Here is a 13,938-nt window from a genome sequence, read left to right as displayed (position 1 = left end):
CCTCAGAACTAGAGTTATAGATTGGTTGTAAGCTATCATGTGGGTCCTGAGAACTGAATCCTGGTCCTCTGAAAAAGCATCAAATGCTCTTGGCTCTGAGCCATTTCTCTAATCCCCAACACATGGTTTTACACTGAGTGGTAGACTAAGTAACATGATAAAATCTGCATAGTACTGCTATGGCCCCCAGACATGGACATATCCTTTTGCCTGGGGTTTCAATGCTGGGTGCCCATCAGTCTCTTGATAGTTCTCAGTTATCAGAATGACAGTCATAGGCTCATGTTCAAGGAAACCTTAATTCACTTAATAATGGCCACAAAAGACAGAAAAGTAGCAATGCTCTCTGTCAGCCAAAGAGAGGCCATGAAGTTCTTCTTTTATTGGAAAATTCAAAGTACAATAAGGTGGTTTTTTTTTTGTTTTTTTGTTTTGTTTTGTTTTGTTTTTTTTCCGAGACAGGGTTTCTCTGTGTAGCTTTGTGCCTTTCCTGGGACTCACTTGGTAGTCCAGGCTGGCCTCGAACTCACAGAGATCCACCTGGTTCTGCCTCCCGAGTGCTGGGATTAAAGGCGTGTGCCACCACTGCCCGGCTAATAAGGTGTTTTGATGGAAAGAGGGAGCACATTTGATAATTTTTAGTGTAGTATATTGCTGAAATTATTTCATTTTAGAACAAGTTACTATTGTTTATCTCTTACTGCACCCAATTTATAAATTTCATTTTAACATTTGTATGAATGTTCAGGGAAACCATATACATATGGGGTTCAAAACTGTTCACAGTTTTGACAACTAATGAGGGTTTTGAAACATATTCTTAATACATAGGGAGGGACTACTGTATACCACACATTCACTTTTTATATATTGGTATGTATTTTTAATATATATGTTTATGACTATGCATATCCATACCTAAATTTTACAATGGGATTTAGACTATTATAGAACATGTAGCCATAATATATTTACTTATGCTTATAAAATATTTCTAGAAATTCCAAATAAGAATGGTTTTGTCATGTTCTCACTATCTTTAGAAAACTTTATTAAATAATTGGAAATGGTTAAGCATTGTATTCCGGAAAGTAATATTTTTTTAGGAGTAATCTAGGTAAAAATTAAAGCTTGATGTTATATCAGATAATATTTGGATTAAATTCAGTATCCTTTTAATGAGAACATGTAACAACAACAACGGAACAAAACAACAAACAGGAAGGCAAAGGCCTCACAGTTAAAAAAAAAGACACCTGCATGTCACAAGATTTGTCTGAGAGTGCAGAGTTTCAAAATATTCAGATAACTTTCTGAGAGGAGCATAGACCATAAAAGAAATATCTGCCGTATGAAGAGAAAGGTTAATATAATGATTGAAAAATATTTATTTTCATGACAGAAAAAGCACAGATATTTGACTTAATCACCACTGATGAGTTTGCTTTGGAGAATTCAGTTGCTGACTCTATTTACACAGTTTTTGTAAACTTAGGGAACAGAGTCATAACCTAGAATATAGTCTACCATGACATCTCTCATTTTGATGATGGCAGTCACGTTGTTAAAAATCTTTGGAAAATCTCGACTGTGTCCTTTCTACACTGGGTATTTTTGAGCACACAACAGATCAATTTGGGTGACATATTGCTCCTAAGCTTTCTGACCATTAGTTTTTCTTATGAACAAGAAGTTTGTTATCCATCTTTCCTCTGGTTGCTAGGATAAAATGTCTCTTTCAGGTTGCCAGTACTAAGAACAACAACAGCTGGTGTATCTAATTTGCATTTAAATGACATTTACAACAGTGTCCTTCAAATCCCAGGATGCTCCTGATATATTCTCTGTGCACATATGCAGTGGTTGCTGCATGATGGATATGACATCCACAGCACATCGAAGCACACTGCTTGAGGGACCACTCACTCTGTGAAGAGCTGCAAATGTAGCTGCTACCCCTCCAGAGTCTTCTCAGGTCTAAGGTCTAAATGCTATGCAAGTCCATCCCCTTCAAATAATTCAAACTCTTCAAGGCCTCATTCCAGCAAGCACTGAATTACTCGACTGAATAAAAACATCTACCAGAAATCTTCGGTGCCTGGTCAAGACATGAAGCATGTAAGTCAAAATGTTGCTTTGTAAAATCATTTGAGCCCAGGCCATTTCATGAGGGTTGTACCAGCTTGCTAGCACTATTAGACATAGGGAAGCTGATGGTTTGTACCTAATCTTGACAAGGTCCCCAAAGGTCTCTCTTTTTGATGCTGGTCAGACACCAAGAATATTTCTACCCGACAAGAGGGGTATGAGAATTACATATAAAACTTTATTTGTACCCATGCAACCTTAAACACATGGAGTAATCAGAGTTCAATTGATCATCAGCGTCTAAGGACCATGCTTCTTGCAGAATTCACTGGAAAGAAATGGATTTTTTTCAGTGACAGCCCCAAGGTTTTTCTGCCTGAGTCTCTCTATGTGGGGAGACTGAAGGTGCAAAAGGCTTTGAAGGAACACAGTGGGTTCCAACAAATAAAAATGCCCTCTCTGGTGGGATCTTGTTCAAGAAGTGTGTCTGCCTTATTTTTCTATTTCAGGAGCCAAGCAGTAGGATTTGCTCTCCCACCTTTAGTCAACAAACCCATGGAAGGGCCTCTGTAAGGCAGAAAAGCTTAGAGAAGGGGAGCCAGGGAGAGGTTCAATTGATTCTCTGGCCAGATTGAGGTCTTTGACTTTTTTGTTTTGTTTTTATTTTGAGACAGACTATCTTGGAACATGGTGCCGCCAAACCTGGCAGAGGATGCTTCGTGTGGCAGAGCTTTGGCTGAAGTACATATTCTGTTTCCGAAGGTGCTGCTATATCACATAATTTCTTGTAAGACTGTAGCTCTGAATATACAACCACATTGGGTCCAGTTACGACTGTTTAGCAATCCATCACTCTTTGTCCACCACATGCTCATGGAGAAGCAGTGTCATTTCTTTTCAATAATCACATTTAATAATAATCACTTCTTCGTGGTTATAAATGATATGCTTAGCAACAAGACTGAAGTTTACAAAAAACAGTCTGATGAGAGGCTGGAGAGACTTGCAACTGTTCCGAGCACTTGCTGCTCTTGGAGGAGGATCGGCTTGCGTGAAACAAATCATCGATAACTGAGCCTCAGACTTCCTCTTTTCTTGGATTCTAATAGAAGACATGCATATAACATGAAATACAAGTAATTTCTGTAGACATATAAAGGCTTTAAGAATTATTCATTAGACCTGAATATGATAGCACAGGTTGCCTGAATATCTACATTTGTATTGGGCATTAAAGTCCATCTCTTATAATAAAAACTATTAATACATTTTAAGGAAACTAGTGAGCAACATATGTGAGTAGAAAATGTACAGTGAGTTTTAACATGTTAATGTGAGGGCTACATATTGGCTACAGAGATGGCTCACTGGTTCAGAGCACATTCCGCTCTTACAGAGGATCCTAGTTCAGTTCCTAGCAGCCATGTTGGGTAACTCCAGGGCATCCAATGCCCTCTTCTGGCCTCAGTAGGAACCACCAAACATGTGGCATACATATATATACATATATATACATACATACATATATATATATATATGTGGCATACATACCTATAAATCAAAATTTAAAATAATTTTTAAAAATCTAAGGAACACTTATCCAGAGTGAGCATAGCCCTCTTGTTCAAGCCCTAACACCATATAAACAGGGCATAGCAGTACATGCTTATAATCCTCCTAGGGCTCAGGCATCATCACAGAAGGCAGGGTGGTAAGAATATAAGACCTGAAAGAGAAGAAGGTGGCCTATAAAATGTTGTCCTCTAGGCTTGGCACAGCCAGTGCAATCAGGAACCCACAGCAGCTGTAGCTGAACCGCAGTGGCATCCACAACACTGGGCCCATCATTAGTCAATCATGGATTGGGGAGGAGCTTATAGGGCCTGACCCCTCCCTGCTGAACTCGGCTACTGTTGGATTCCGGGTGAAGGACAGTCATTGTCTTCCCTTGTGTGCCCACTGAGGAGCCCATCTTTCTCCAAGTGGTAGCTCCCATCCCCACTCACACAGATGATCCTGGTTAAACTCAGTGGGTCTCAAACAAAAATAAAAAGCAAGACAATAATGTCATGAATGTGGGGAAAGGTAGGATGGGAAGGAAATAAGGGTGGGAGGAATATTAGAGAAGGTGGAGGTTAAAACAATCAAAATACATTTTACACATGCATGAAACTGTCAAAGAAAAAACTCAATAAAAATTATAAAAATCTGTAGTGTAGTATAAAGTATAAAGATTCATAGATACCCACTTAAACCCCATTTATACTTAATAGATTTTCAGTCCCATGCAAAGGTCAGTTTTGGTCTACTTCACACTGGAATTTTTAATTTTTTTGTTGTTTGGTTTTTGACACAAGGTTTCTCTGTGTAGCCCAGCTGTCCTAGAATTTGCTCTATAGATCAGCCTAGCCTTAAGCTCACAGAGATCCACCTGCTTCTGTCTCCCAAGCATTGAGAATTTTAAATGTCGGGAGCTGGCTCAAGAGGTTTCAGAGAAGAATTTTAGTCTGTTTTCTAGAAATCATTCTTGAGATAATTTGTTGACAAGAGTGGCTGCCTTTTACCCTTGTCTGAAGAGTGTGCCTGAGGCTAAAGTGAAGAGTTTTCAATTAATTCCATTGGCAGAAGAAATCTCAAAATAGCCTATTATCGATTCTGTCATATAGATATAGCGGTAACTCGAATGAAGATTTATAATGAGGAGCAAGCTGAGTAAGGTAAATTACAAAAAGTATTTTTTAAGGAGAAAAAAGAGCACCAAGAAGTGGAATGAAGCTGAATCCTATGTTCAAGGAGATAAATAGATTAATAAATGGAATAAAGGGAGTGGTGACCTCAGGGCAAGATCCCACCCAGCTAAATTGCTAACTTGGAACTAAAGAAAAGCTTAGAGTCCAGTGTGGTGGGGCATACCTTTAATCACAGCACTGGGAAGGCAGAGAATGGTAAACTGTTGCATCTTAAATGGTCTTTTTATTTATTTATTTATTTATTTATTTATTTATTTATTCCTAAATGGTCTTATAATAAAAACCCAGAGGCAGATGTCAGGGTGAAAACTGAAAGACCAGAGAAGCAGAGCAAGCCACAGCCACCACCTCTTGTCCCACCTACTCTTCAGCCTGAAAGAAGCATTGAGTTCCTGTCTCCTCCCACCTTATATTCCTTTCTTTGCCTAGGCATATCACTTCTCAACCTTCCTAGTGCTAGGGTTAAAAGTGTATGATCCCAAGTGCTGGAATTAAAGGTGTGTGCCACCACTGCCTGGCTCTGTTTCTCTTTTGGACTAGATTAATCTCGTGTACCGCAGGGTAGCCTTGAACTCACAGAAATCCAGATGGATCTGCCTCTGACTCCTGAATGCTCTATGCCTAACTCTGTGGCTGGCTCCGTCCTCTGATCTTCAGGCAACTTTATTTCTTTATAAACAACATATCACCAGTGTGGACCTCTGAATTTAAGGCCAGTCTGGTCTACAGAGAAAGTTTTGGGACAGCCAAGCTTAGGCAGTGAAGAACAGAAAGCTGGTGAAGATGTAATTTAATGAGGGGGGTCATGTTCCAGCCCCATTAAGCTTGGGACCTGGAAACTTGGCACCTTTGGCCACATGGTTCTGGCTTTAGAGTTAGGTATAGAAGAAATGGGTTATTCAACTTGCCTTTGTGCCTAAATAAAGCCACTGAGGCCAGGAATATATCAGGGGTGTCCCTGAATGAAGGCCTAGTAGAGAGGCCATTGAGTGAAGCTGTGAAGTTGAAGCCTGGATTGCCCTAGAGAAACCAAGATGTTAGAGATGCCAGAGTCATGGGATACCTGCTAACAGGGAATGGAACCAGCCCAAGAGAAAGAAGTATGTTGTAGTCAACAAAGCTGAAATGTGGTGGAGATCTGAAGAGCATTTTGACATCAGATATGGAGATGCAGAGTTTGGAGATTTGGTTTTGTTTTGTCTAGTATTTCCTCACTATGCTCCCTTGCCTGCATTTTGGAATGCTAATGTATATCCTGTGTTATATGTTGAAAGTGTATGATGATCTGCTTTTTGATTTTGATTTTTACAGGAGGATTACAGTTAAAAGATTGTCATGTGTCTCCAAAGAGACTTCAAATGGATTTTGAAACAAGTTTGAGACTGGTATAGACTATAAGGACTTTTGAAGTTAGACTGAATGTATTTTTTTTTTGCATTATGATATGGCTATGAGCCTTTGAGGGCCAGGGAGTGGAACATGGTAGTTTGAAAGAAAATGACCCCCACGGGGCATGGCACTATTAGGAGGCCTTGTTGGTGGGCAGTGTACCACTTCAGAGCTGGGCTTTGAGGTCTCTTTTGCTCAAGCTCCCTACAGTGTGACTTTCAGTCAACTTCCTATGGCCTGCAAGATGTAGGACTCTCAGCTATTTCTCCAGCACCACATCTGCCTGCATGCTGCCATGCTCCCCAGCATGATGATAATGGACTGAACCTCAACTGGAGAGCCACCCCAATTAAATGTTTTCTTCATGAGAGTTGCCATGGTCTTGGTGTCTCTTCACAGCAATGAAAACCCCAAGACAGATACATAGATAATGAAACTGGGGATTTTCAAGATAGGATTATAAATAAAAATTGTCATTTCTTAGAATCCAGTTAAATTGTTGCATGGCTTATAAGAGTGGCCCTGAAAAACCATCACATTTTCTACAGGAAATTGTAGTGGGGTCAAAGATAAGCTGAACTTCTGGCATCAGAGAATGTCCTTGACTCCCAGAAAAGACTTCTCACAGTTCTCAGGGCTTTCCTGGCACTGAATCTCATATACATATTTCCTAGTTTTGTTTCATCTTTTCTACAAACTGTAACACTGCTACAGACAAATCAATGAGAAAATGACAAGACTTTTTCTGTAATTCAAACCATAGGTAACTCATTTCCTTTAACCAATTCTGGTAAAGATCTGAGAAACAGAACTGAGATTCTGATTTTTAAAAAAAAGGAGAAGAAAAAGGAAAAAAGAAAACAGATGTAATTTGTGCATGATGTAGAATATAAGTCAAATAGTCAAGTCAGTTCATCCTAATTTCACTACTTGCCCCTCTAGAACTGATTTGCTGCAAATTTGTAGCTAGAAACTTGATTTTCCAGTCTCTTCCATTTATTTTCCAAAACTTGGGTGTGTTACTTGAAAATATTGAGAATAAAAGTTATATATATATATATATATATATATATATATATATATATAGAGAGAGAGAGAGAGAGAGTATTTTAATATTGTTGGGAAATGCAAATTTTTCCAGGGTAATTGATGTTTAAGGGAATTAATTGAGTATAATGAAAATTTACATGCATTAGCTTATGCATGACTTTATCTGTTGAAAACGTTATGTGGATGTTTTCAAAAGTCTTTCTGCAAATAAACTTTGCTGAGTAGGAATATACAGCATACACACACACACACACACACACACACACACACACATACATACACACACACACACACACACACACACACACACACACTTCACATACTTAAATTTCTCCCAAATCACCACCCATGTGTTAAACGTCAAGGTTTTTGTCCTTGCCACATTTTGCATTTGTGAACTTCTATGTTTAAAAATACTCATTCATCGTCTTAGACTCTTCTACAGATCCTACTTCAAAAATACCAAGCTGTGCAGGCCAGAAAAATGCTTCCAGACCTCAGAGATGTGTACAGTGAAGTATTTTGGATAAACTAGAACATGTGTAACATCATGTACAACAGGTACAGAGTAACCAACACTGCCAACCGTGATAGACGGCAGCAGGAACTAACAGGGAGTCTGTGGCTACAATGATACCAAGTGTTGGAAAGTCCTGAAAGAGAAGAACAAGTACCAACAAGACAGGTAAGCCTGTGGATAGAGGACTAAATGGCAGGGAAAATGGACACAGCATTCTCACCATCAAAGAGGAAGCATTATGCATATGCAAAGACCTGTTTACAGAAATCAACAGACCCTACAGACACTGATGGTGATAAGATGGACATTTTGATGAGAAATTTCTCAAAGTCTTCAGCTAGGAAGACGTGAATCCAAATATGACACACACACACACACACACACACACACACACACACACACACACACACACACACAAACAACCCCAACAATGACAAAAATAGCAGTAATTCAAAAGTGAATTAAAGACAAATTGCATTAAGTTATCTATTTGGAAGGAATGGAAGTCCATTAAAAGTATATGCCTAGAAGGATCTACAATTCAAAAGCAGAACAGCGTGCTCTGGGATTTAAAGGTACAAATCATATAACTAATATTTGAGTTTAGCCTAAAAAGCTGCATTTATCTATATGAGGTATTTCAACTTTCCAGATAACTTCAAATAAACGGTCGCCTTTCCACTTAGTGTGTTTTAATCCTTCCAATGCCCATGTCTACAATCAGGTTCCATTTGTAGTAGTAATTATGAACATCACAGCCCTTTAACATGTGTAAAACTTTATCACCATTTTTATTTGCTGTCTATAATTTTTTTCAGGTCACTGATGAATCTGTTATGTGTTGTACTCCATTTCCCCCCCAAAGCTCTGTAGTTTTACTTACACAATTTACATAACACTTCTGCTTTGAGGCACACTTAAATGTTGCTATGACAGACTGATTCCATTCCTCTTCAGGAAATACTAGATTTGTACAAATATAACTGGGTTAGTCAGCTTTCTGTAACTGCAGCAAAATGACTAAGATCATTACATTATAATGAGGAAAACCTTAGTTTTTGTCTTAGAGACTACATGTCTGCCTGTGGTGGGTTTGACATGTTGCTTTGGGGTCTGTGGCAAAGCTGTGCCCCATGAAAGGTCCTAGCTGCTGGAAGCAAATGAGAAGAGATGGAAAGGGCCCGGGTACAAATATCTCCTGTAATGGCGTATCTCAGTGATCTAAGTTCCTTGCCTTAATTCCCACCTTGCAAAAGGACCACAGACCAGGAACTGATAATTTAGCATGTAGGTCTATGGAAGTCACTTACTCAAACCTTAACAGCAACTTATCCACACATGATAGGAAGGAATTCTTCAGAAAGATTCCAGTAAATGAGAATCATGGTTTTGTCCACAACGAAGAGAAAGCAAGGATGAGGGTTTCATGTCTAGCCTCACAATCAATTCTCACATTTACAAGTTTGATTTGAGCTTCCTCTGGATTCTAGACTCATTTAATTAGCAGTGGACTTGACATTGCCATTTGGACTTCCTGCACTGATCTCATACCCTGGACATATCTGAAACACTACCTTTTCTTGGAAAAACCATTCCTCCTCCAAATTCTCTTCTCTTAGAGAACTATCACTAGACTTCTGCCCTTCCTAATACATAACCCTGGACCTTGGCCATTATGACAGACTCCCATGTACATACCCACTACATTTAAACCATCACCAGATGTGTCTAGTATCTACACATTCTCTCTCTCCCTCCCTCTTGCTTCCCCTCCTCTCTCTTTCTCTCTCTCTTGCTGTGGGATGTTCTGTATGTCCTGTGGGAACCCATTCTTGGGTTCCTCGTGGCTTTATCCAGCAGGTCCGCATAGAGGATGATTAGGACCACAAGCCTGAATGCAGGTGCCTGAGATGGTCTGCACTTGGCTGTGCTGGGGGATGGTCTGTATGGCAAGTTGCTCTGATTGGTCAATAAATAAAACCTGATTGGCCGTGGCTAGGCAGGAAGTATAGGCGGGACTAACAGAGAGGAGAAATAAAAGAACAGGAAGGCAGGAGTCACTGCCAGCCGCCCGCCAGGACAAGCAGCATGTGAAAATGCCAGTAAGCCATGAGGCAGGGTATAGATTTGGGGAAATGGATTATTTTAAGCTATAAGAACAGTTAGCAAGAAGCCTGTCATGGCCATACAGTTTGTAAAGCAATATAAGTCTCTGTGTTTACTTGGTTGGGTCTGAGTGGCTGTGGGACTGGCAGGTGACAAGGATTTGTCCTGACTGTGGGCAAGGCAGGAAAACTCTAGCTACACTTCTCAGCATAACCAAGTTATTTTATATTAAAGGTTCACCACTTTAACAAGAAAGTATAATTGCTTTCCATTATAGGTTTTGTAATATCCAAAGTCCCTTAAATTTGTTAAGGCATGGCATCAGCCTTCCTCTTCAGGTTCACTCTGTACCCTTCTTGCCTACATTCCTATTCACTGCATCCAGAAACTAAGCATAATGGAGCCAAGTTCTTTCTTGCCACACACTTTAACAGACAGATTTTTCCACGGTTTATATTCAGCATTTAGGTCTCAGGCAATTTTGCATTGTCAAAAATGTTTCATATCTTCTAATATAAGTTATCATCCCATTTCAATCATTTCAATCACTGCCTAAGTCATTTTTAGTTAAAATGTCTCTGATACTAAAATGAAAAGGGTTTTGTTTATTTTTTTTCTTGATAATAACCAATTATGATGCCAACCTAGGGTCATGTCACTCAATCCAATCCAATTGCAGTACTCAGAGTTAAACATCAGACTCGGCAAGTTTTAAGTGCTTGAGGTTCACAAGGCTGAGCTCCTTTCAGGTGCCAACAATAAGAACCACGTCTTCAAGTTATGCACTTTTGTTTGTCATGGCTACAAAGTCAGGGCTCCTGCAACCCTCTTCATGTTTGACAATTTGACAGCACAGTTCATAAGTGTACTATTAATGGTATATACAATTAATAAACAACCAAATGGAACACATACATCAGACAAGAAATGAGGGAGTTGAACACAGATTTCCCCTGCCCTCTGTGTACATTCCACAGTCCCAGCACCTTGATATGTTCACCATTCTGTAAGCACTACACACTTCTGATGATGTCTTCATTAGGTAGGCATGATTAATTGAATTTGTGGTAGCTCAAAGTGAATTCAATATCCAGCCCCTTTCCACTACCCAAAGGTCAGTGTTGGGTTGAATGTTCCATGCTTCTAACCTCCAGTCCTACCCCGAAACTACTGGGTCTGCCAAGTGTTGCCTCATTAGAACAAAAGGTGCTCCTGTGGTCACTGGCTCAGGAAATCCTAGGGCTTTAGAAGCTCTGTGCCAGGAAATGGGGACAAAGACCACACACCTTTCTATGGCAATCATTATCCTTTTATAGACTTATCACAGTTTCTATTCACTTATTTATTCATTCACCTGTGTAATTATTTGCACAAGTCATTCCCTACCAGCCTGTATATTCCATGAGATCAGAAAGCATCACTATTTTGATCACAACACTGCCTAACACAACGTCTCACACTTGAGAAGTATTTGCAGAATAAATTGATTCCTTCAGAAAATGCTGATCACGTATCCTGTTGTGGATGTTGAGTTACATCCTGGAATTAGGAGCTTACTCTTTTATGAAAGACACAGTTAATAATAATTATAGTAACAACAACAGCAATAATAAATAGCAGCAGAGACTAACATTGTACTGATCTTCTCCCAGCTTAATGACCATGGTGTGGAGTTGACACAACTATTAGACCCCTTCATGTGTAAAGAAGCTGAGACTTGCATAGATAGGTTGAGCAGTTTGATGAACATTAGACAGCCCGTCAGTGGCAGGGTTTTAATCGCCCATGTTCAACCACTCTCTGAAGAAGCAGTGAGACTTAAGAAGGACTTCACTGAGAAGAGCAAGTTGACCAGAGTCCTGAAGAATGCGTCAGTGGTTTCTAGATACAGCATGGGGTGAGGGCACACCAGGAAGGACAAAAGCCTGCCAATGTGCGAAAGGGCATGGCATATTTGTGGTAGGCAAAGAGTTCAGCAGAACTAAAGTGCTAGGTCACATGGTACAAAGTACACAGAAAGCAGGCAAGGCAAACAGGTTGGGATCAAAGTGGGAAATTCCTGTGCTAAATTTAACCTTCAAAAAGAAAAAAAAATGGTGATTTTGGTGTCAAATAAAAACTATTCCCTGGACCTTATAGAATATCAGCCTGGATATAGTATCTTAAAATATCAGTTCTGTAAGCCTTTACCAAAGAAAACTTAACATTCTTGGCTCATTAAGACATAGAGGGAATTCAAAGCAAAACATTAGAAATTCGGAATTTCAGATAAACTGAGATATTTACCTTTTCCCTTCACTTACAGTCGTGGACATGTCAGTTCTAGTCGATCATTATGGCTGAGCATATATCCAATATCTGAGCAGAAGGGAGACAGGATGGGTCAGTGTTTGATTGCTGTGAGAGGAGTGCTTCACCCCACCCCCCACAGAGGCAGCCCAGTGTGGTATGTCTGCATTCATACAAGACAAGGAGAGCATTAAGGTGGTCAGGCAGCCAAGCAGTGGCAGGAGAGCATGACCACAGGCATGGCCCAGAGCAGCACAGCAAGTTCAAGGAGGGAAACAAAGGGAGTCATAAGACAGGCACATGGCACAAGGTTTCACAGTCCAGGCAGGATGAGAAAGGTGTCTATCTGGGAAGAAAGGCATGATATGGGAAACTGGGATTAACATCACTTGACGAGGAAACACAGGCATAAGGCTGACCCAGTGATGGATGTTATAACCCGAAGTTTCTGTGTGAATAAGAAGGTGTCCACACAAGGAAGAGGGACAAAGCAGCATCCTAACCTGACTGGAGTGAGGAAGATATGCCCGGAAGGAGAAAGGAAGGGACAGCAATGGAATGAGTCACGTGTATGGACTGGGATAGGTACACATGCTAGGAGTTAGGACTCAGTACAGGTAATGGAGATGAGTTATGAAAGAGGATATAAAGCTAATTGTTTTTCTAGTTCTAATTCTGTCTTGGATTTTTTTGTTTTGGGTGGTGAATAAATACATGTTTAATACTGAAAGCATAAAATTTAATGTGAAGTTCCACAGCTTCCATTCCAAATGTATATTTTAACTCAGTGAAGTGCATTGAGATATGATTTTTTGCAAGGTTTTGTTTCTTTTTATTTTTTTAAGAGAATAGAGTTTATAAAATTAAAAAAGAAGAGTTAGGTAGGCATGCAGGGTCTTAGTTCAGAGGAAGGGGTTGCAGCTATGGAACTCTGTAGGAACTGATAAACTGAAGACATCACTATCATTTCAGCCTTAGAATTCCGCCCTTACTCCAGCTGCATGACCGCACATGCGCAGTTCAGGAGTTAAGCAAAGGTCTTGCATCTTACATCACGCTCTGGCGACTACGTGCACATGGTGTGGTCACACAATTAGCGCATGTTTGGTGTAGCTCCGTAAGCCTGCCTGTGTGTGTTCACCAGGAACCCTTAAAAAGCCGGGCGCAGATCTCTCTCTCTCTCTCTCTCTCTCTCTCTCTCTCTCTCTCTCTCTCTCTCTCTCTCTCTCTCTCTCTCTCTCTCTCTCTCTCTCCCCGCCATCTTTCCCTCTCACCACACGTGCTCCTTTCCTAGGCCTGGTTCTCCTCCTCCTCCTCCTCCTCCTCCTAAAGCTCTCCGTTGCTAGGCTGTCTTGGCCGTGCCTCATGACCTTTCTGCCAGTAACCAGCGCTGCCATCAGAGCCGTCTATCATTCGTTTCACTCAGGCCTTTTAAAATATATGCTAGGAATAGAAATAAACACATAAGCTGAGGTGTTAGGATACAAATGTGTGTGCATATTCCCTTGCTATGACAGTGAGAAGGCATTGCATAGGGGCAAATATCACAAACACAATCAACACCCAGATCTCAGTTTCTACATACCTTTTTCCACTTGAAACTAGGGTGCTCTTAAAGAGGCTGAGTTTGGGACTGGGCAGAAAATGTACAATATGAGTCTACAATATCTTACAGTGTCTGGTAGAAATAAATGCTTACTGAATAATGGAGAGCTGTTAAAAGACAAACAAAGCCAAGTTGAATGG

General features: G+C 40.2%; 1 long non-coding RNA gene across 5 annotated transcripts in view; it reads right to left on the bottom strand.

Moving 5' to 3' along the window:
- Nucleotides 1–1,158: 1,158 nt before the first annotated feature.
- Nucleotides 1,159–13,938, bottom strand: part of LOC107403030 (uncharacterized) — a 16,152-nt gene continuing 3,372 nt past the window's right edge. For 4 of the 5 annotated variants that reach the window (XR_006061594.2, XR_006061589.2, XR_006061592.2 and 1 more), the window contains exons 3-5: nt 13,467–13,635; nt 12,190–12,261; nt 1,159–3,190 (exon numbers count right to left, since the gene is read on the bottom strand). This is a non-coding gene — a long non-coding RNA (uncharacterized LOC107403030). Of the gene's footprint in view, nt 3,191–12,189; nt 12,262–13,466; nt 13,636–13,777; nt 13,906–13,938 lie in introns of all 5 variants that reach the window. The other variant, XR_006061590.2, reaches the window with a different exon arrangement.

This window comes from Peromyscus maniculatus, chromosome 10 (genome assembly GCF_049852395.1).
Source record: "Peromyscus maniculatus bairdii isolate BWxNUB_F1_BW_parent chromosome 10, HU_Pman_BW_mat_3.1, whole genome shotgun sequence".
Classification (NCBI taxonomy): Eukaryota; Metazoa; Chordata; class Mammalia; order Rodentia; family Cricetidae; genus Peromyscus; species Peromyscus maniculatus.
The sequence above is the reverse complement of the archived record's forward strand: the minus strand, read 5'-3'. Positions and strand labels throughout refer to the sequence as shown.